This window comes from Schistocerca americana, chromosome 1 (assembly GCF_021461395.2).
Source record: "Schistocerca americana isolate TAMUIC-IGC-003095 chromosome 1, iqSchAmer2.1, whole genome shotgun sequence".
NCBI lineage: Eukaryota > Metazoa > Arthropoda > Insecta > Orthoptera > Acrididae > Schistocerca > Schistocerca americana.
The window spans coordinates 1,158,199,925-1,158,206,787 of NC_060119.1; the positions used below are offsets into that span (position 1 = coordinate 1,158,199,925).

The 6,863-nt window shown below is 42.4% G+C and overlaps 1 protein-coding gene across 1 annotated transcript in view; it reads right to left on the bottom strand.

Moving 5' to 3' along the window:
- LOC124597664 overlaps positions 1-3,904 on the bottom strand; it is a 307,295-nt gene extending 303,391 nt beyond the window's left edge. The window contains exon 1 of the mRNA XM_047135951.1: positions 3,834-3,904. The gene's annotated coding sequence lies outside the window, so the exon portion shown is untranslated. The remainder of the gene's footprint in view (positions 1-3,833) is intronic.
- Positions 3,905-6,863: the final 2,959 nt, after the last annotated feature.

A 6,863-nucleotide genomic window follows, 5' to 3' on the forward strand; every position in this document is an offset into this window, starting at 1 on the left:
TCACTATACTGTTTGTAGTAGCTTACCCTCACTCCTATTTCTTTTTATCCATTATTAAGCCTACTCCTGCATTACCCCTATTTGATTTTGTATTTATAACCCTGTATTCACCTGACCAAAAGTCTTGTTCCTCTTGCCACCGAACTTCACTAATTCCCACTATATCTAACTTTAACCTATCCATTTCCCTTTTTAACTTTTCTAACCTACCTGCCCGATTGAGGGATGTGACATTCCATGCTCCGATCCAGTTTTCTTTCTCCTGATAACGACGTTCTCTTGAGTAGTCCCCGCCCGGAGATCCAAATGGGGGGCTATTTTACCTCCAGAATATTTTACCCAAGAGAACGCCATCATCATTTAACCATACAGTAAAGCTGCATGCCCTCAGGAAAAATTACGGCTGTAGTTTCCCCTTGCTTTCAGCCGTTCGCAGTACCAGCACAGCAAGGCCGTTTTGATTAGTGTTACAAGGCCAGATCAGTCAATCATCCAGACTGTTGCCCCTCCATCTACTGAAAAGGCTGTTGCCCCTCTTCGGGAACCACATATTTGTCTGGCCTATCAACAGATACCCTTTCGTTGTAGTTGCACCTATGGTACGCCTATCTGTATCGCTGTGGCACACAAACCTCCTTACCAACAGCAAGGTCCATGGTTCATGGGCGGATGGGTATGTATGATATATAATGATAAGGAACAATTCAGTTCACAGACTACATGGTGCAATATTTAGCTGAACTTAAATGTCTGTTAACAATTTGTAGAAGAGTTCATCTACACCTATATCTACACTCTGCAAACCACTATGAAATGCATGGCGAAGAATGTATCCCATTGTACCGATTATCAGGCCTTTCTTCCTTTCCATTCACGGACACACTGCCAGAAGAATGATTGCTTGAAGGCCTATGTGTAAGCTGTAATTAGTCTGATATTGTCTTCTCAATTATTATGGGATCAGCACGAAAGGGGTTGCAATATACCCTTATATTCACCACTTACAGGCAGATTCCATATTTCTAGATTTCTGGAAAGCATTTGACACGATGCCCCATTGCAGGCTGTTAACAAAGGTACAAGCGTATGGAATAAGTTCACAGGTATGCGAGTGCCTCAAAGAGTTCTTAAGAAATAGAACACAGTATGCTGTCCTTGATTGTGAGTGTTCTTAAGAGACAAAGGTATCATCTTGAGTGCCCCAGGAAAGTGTGATAGGACCACTGTTGTTCTCTATACACATAAATGATTTGGCAGACAGAGTGGGCAGCAACCTGTGTTTGTTTCCTGATGATGCCGTGCTGTATGGTAAGGTGTCGAAGTTGAGTGACTGTAGGAAGATACAAGATTACTTAGACAAAATTTCCAGTTAGTGTGATGAATGGCAGCTAGTCCAACATGAGGAAAAATGTAAGTTAATGAGGATGAGTAAGAAGAACAATGTTCGAACACAGTATTACTAGAGTCCTGCTTGACACAGTCAAATCATTCAAATATGCTTAGCAGTCTCAGGACTGAAGACCACAACAACAACAAATGTTGCTAAGTGATATGAAATGGAACGAGCATATGAGAAGGCAAGGCAAGGGAAGGCAAGTGGTCAACTTCGGTTTATTGGGAGAATTTTAGGAAAGAGTGGTTAACCTGTAAGGGAGACCACATATAGGATGCTGGTGCGACCTATTCTTGAGTACTGCTTAAGTGTTTGGGATCTGTACCGGGTCAGATTGATGAACGACATCAAAGCAATTCAGAGGCGAGCTGCTAGATTTGTTACCGGTACATTCGAACAACACGTTAAGTGTTATGGAGATGCTTTGGGAATCAAATGGGAAACCCTGGATGGGAGATAAAGTTCTTTTTTGAGAAAAACTATTGAGAAAATTAAGAGAACTGGCATTTGAAGCTGACTGTCAAATAACTCTACTGCTGCCAACATACATTGTGTGTAAGGACCATGAAGACAAGATATGAGAATTTAGGACTCATACGGAGGAATGTTGTTTTTCCCTCATTCTATTTGCAAGTGGATCAGGAAAGAAAATGACTAGTAGTGCTACATGGTTCCTCTATATGCTTCTGTCCTGAGCTAAGAGTTTCAACATCCTCACTGAGGTATGACACTACCGCTTCTTTATCTAGTTTACAGAAAGTAGATATCTTTCAACTTGTTTTAGTTATACTTTGGTACACATTTTTGCTGCACCTTCCTCATGGTCACCAATACCAGCTTCGTTGAGGACATCCTCCAAGAAGACAGATCTATTTGTTGCCATTAGATCTAATATATTTTCACCATGATGAAAGTTCTGGACTATCTCTTCTATGTAGTTTTCAGAAAAGACATTTAATAACATTTCACAGGGTATTTCATCCCACCCTCTGCTAAGAAAACTATCTCATTTGATTGGCCTCCAATCACTACAGTACGACAGGTGAAGTTAAGCACATGTTAAGTAAGGATCTGTCTAATGTTTCCCATTAGATCAAGCAGTGAGACTGGTGGTCAACAGAAGGATCCACATTATATGACAGTTAATAAATATTTAGTTGGATAACAATACTAAGTATGCACTTTTAGGTCAATGTAAGCTGTTATTACTTTCCTCATCAAACATACAGTTGGTTTGACAGTCCTTCAGTCCTGTTGTCTGCAAGACCTCTTCTGCCCAGTTTACCAACCTACTTTATTAACAATCTGCCTTGTATCCCCCCCCCCCCCCCTCGCTCAGCTCATTCAATTCTTTATTCCGTCATCCTCATATAGTAGTTCAGTTTCTTCATTGTATGTTCAATATATAGTACAAACTAAATACAAGTGATGAGAATGAGCAACCCAGCCTTACACATTTAGGCCCCATTCCATCACTGTTGACAACTCAAGTTTGTTTTGCATGTAGGGAATGGGTTACTAGTATCCACATAGCGTAAGAATTTAAAAATATATGTAGATACATTATTCCATATCACAAACCCAGTACGAGTTAAGTAGCGGTCTCCCCCTAAAATTTTTCGTAGTTCATGCAAAATATATTCGTAATTTGTAAAAAATACTCTGCTGAGGTTTGTCCGCTAATATAGGTATTCTGAATTTATTGTGCAGTTTTAGTTTTGTAACTAAAAGCTAGTTATGCGCGTATGGTAAAATCAGGCTACGTTGCTGATCACTTCTCAGCCGCAAGATTTCAAGGTACTTGGGGTAGGGGCGGTTATATTACCGAAACTATAATAACGTTAACCTAAGCTACGTTTGTGGAAGCGAAAATTATGCACATAAGGTCTTTCTGTCTACTATCAAACAGAACTTTGCTTTATGCTACCTTGTAAATTACGTGAATGCTAGGCGTAAGTAACATTCTGACAAGCTTATTTAGCATATAAATAAAATTAAAGTGTTTCAACGCCATGCTTTCATAAGTAAATTAACAACTTACAACAAATGACTACTGAGTAAAGACAAGCAGTATTCGGAAGCACGGTAAATTACAAATTGTTTTCAGAAGCATTACACCACTTTATTTTAAAAAGAACCTATTCAACTGAATAAGACCTCCGCTATGATATACGCACTCCGAAGGAATTCCTTAATGGGTTAGTAAACGTATGGACTCGTTTCAAATAACTAATAGTGCGAACCATTACAGGTAGCAACCAACACAGGATTAAGTCGGATATTATTTATAGGATACATTTCTTTTATTTCCGTCTCTGACAATAATTCATGGACGGAAATACATTACACTTATTCTTCACATTCTGGATCATTGTTCTCTTCGCCTATGTCGCACCTTGTGGAGAAATTATTTAATTAGCAAATAGCTGAAGACATTTACCGCTGAAAGGCATCCAAGCCAAACTGTCTACAACAGCTCCAGTATTTCAACCATTGTTTTTACAAGTCACTTACGGCATTTGACTTTCACGGAACCAACAATGTACACAATACACATGCAAAATTCCCGGGTCGACCCTACCAGAGATAATGCAGGCACCGAAGCTTTTTTTTTTTTTTTTAGTTTTCAAAACGGCCATTCGTGTTTCCGCATCATGCAGCCACCAACGAGTTAAACTCGTTGGCAGCCACCAACAAAATACAATAGCAACCGTGGATAAAATTTCACATAATACACAAGGAAATCTGAACAATATGAGATCGTTAGGTGTTTTAAATAAACTAACGAAGGGTGCCTTACTAATGTCAAATAATGATATGGTATTGAAAAAGTTTTTGTATGTGAAATACAGATCTGCAAAGATGTGAATCATGGACAACAGAACACTGGGAGAAGATAAAATTGACAGAGTTTAATGTATGATGCTATCAAGGAGAGTAAAAACAGACAGCTAAGGCAACGAAAGGAAAGATCCTAAAAATCAAAGATGATGAAGTACATTGATGAGCCTAAACATTATGTCCAGTGGCAAAAGTTGGATTGAATGTAGTCCGGTGGCGTTGTGAGCGCATGTCACGGTATGGAAAATATGTAAGGGGAACAGGGAAGAAAGTGGGAATATTGACTGATACAAGGAACTTTGTCAAAGGGCAGATATAAATACGTGGGAAGTGTCGATTGTGCAAAATCCTTCTGGGTGTCTTATCACGTCACCTTGTAAAACATTCGACAAGTTAAACAAATTGATGTTTCAGTCGAAAGGTTCTGCTGACGTGCACTGCCCGCTTATATAGGAGACAAGTGGCCTTGATTACGTCACGCGCTGATAACGGACTTTGAATCTGCTGGCACAAGCAGGCGAGAGTTATCCCGTACGCGTGCTGTAGTCGCTCTAGCAGCACGGCGAAAGATTCAAGTCCGGGATGGGAGGCGTTTTTACAACGAACGATGACTAGGGTAAACCAACCACTACCCGAGTTTCCAGTAGAGACGACCAGAGTAAATACAGTCATATTAAATGGACATATATTCTTCCGCAGCTGCAGGGTTAATTTTACTCTGGACATCTCTACTGGAAATTCTGGTAGTGGTCTAATGGTTAGCACTGTTGTCACTAGGTCATGGGTTCAATTCCTCGGCAGCTGGGGTTTTATCCACCTTGGTACTGGTTGCTGTGTTGTCCACGTCATCATCAACGCACAACTCGCTGAACTGCCATCAAATAAAAAGCTGACACTGGGTGCAGAACTGCCTCAGATAGGATATCGCAGCCAACAACACCATACAAGCATATGGAACACCCATATCTCACCACAAAACATGATATTGTACCCTTGCTCTAAAGCAGGACAGGTGGAGACCTGCAGCAGAGCTGACAGCAACATACAACGCTGGTGCAGGGACAAGTGTCTCAGAGCACACTATACAATGCACATGATTGAACATGGGATCTGCAGCAGTCAACCCCTACATGTTCCCATGTTAAGCCAGTGATGCCTAGAAGAATCCAGGGAAATACCTTGGACCAGAGCCTGGCATGGCACATGAGCGCAGGTTTGAGTGTCCTGTGACAGCATTCGAGCAGACTACTGCTCTGCAGGTCGTATGGCATGGTGTGGAACTTCCATACATCACACAGAGCTCCCAGCCAATCGAACACTTTAGATTTATACTTGAACTGGCAGCCCTGGTCCCTGGTCAGGACAAATGTGAGATCGGAAGATCCACATGTTGATGAACATGTGGGAAACGGTGTCAGCCACTATGTCCTCCAGAAAAACTGCCTCAATCCACCAGGTGCCCCAGCCAGTCACAGATAGTATGTATTTGAAACCCTCGAATGCAGGGAGTGGACCCATGAGATCAATGTGAACGATCCTCGGCCTGCTGGGAGGGGGGAGGGGACGATGGCGTAGGTGCCAGGGAGGGTACGTGCCAATCTTCAACGTTGGCAGGGGATGCATGTTCTCGCCCACGTGCAGTAGTCTTGCTTCACACCCAGAAAAATGTAACATTCAGGTAACATTGTGGTGGTTGTTCTTACACCCGGGTGGGCGAAATTGTGTAAAGGGTCAAAGATGTCACATCGCATTTTGGTTGGGGATGACTGGTCGAACCATGACTGTTGATGTGTCACAGAGTACCAGTGTCTTCACTCCGAGAAGCTGGTGCATTTCAGGTGCAAGTGAACTCGATCAGTCAGTGAGTAACTGTTGGAGTGATGTGTCAGCAGCCTGCCAGAGTGCCAGATCTTCGAAATCGATAGACATGGCGATGATATTGATCCTTGAGAGGTAACCCAGAACCACGTTCTCTGCCCAGCGGATGTACCATGCATCATGGAATACTGGCAGATAAGGTGGAGGTGGCGAAACCTGAGAGAAGGGAGATCATGAGATGGTTTGTGAATAGTGTCAGGAAGAGGTTTGTGGTTCATGTATAGTGAAGGAATGTCCTCCAATGTTATTACAGAAGTATTTGATCACCTCATAAACAGCTAAAAGTTCTTGGTCAAACACAGAACACTTGCACTGAGATGTTGTTAGTATTTTCAAGAAGAAGTGGAGTAGTTCCATAGTGTCACCCACGTGCTGTCGTAGCATGGCACCAATGAGCGTGTCGCTGGCGTATGTGATGAAGGACACATGTGCTTCCAGAATGGGTGGGCAAGGATAGCAGCCTTGGAAAGCGCGGTCTTCCGACTGTTGAACGCACCAGTCATGCCATTTATCCAACGGACACGCTGTTTGCCTGGTGTGTTCTTCATGGCCAATGCATGAGTCAAAGGCATGAATATGGAAGCTGCATGGGGAAGGTGTTGGCGATAAACACAGATCATGCCCAGAAAGCGTCTTAGTTCAGAATAATCTTCCAGGAGAAGCAGGCTGAGAATGAGGTCGACCAAGTCCAAAGGGAGGCACATGCCATCAGATGAAACGGATGACCCAGGAAAGCGACGGTGGTGCTGCT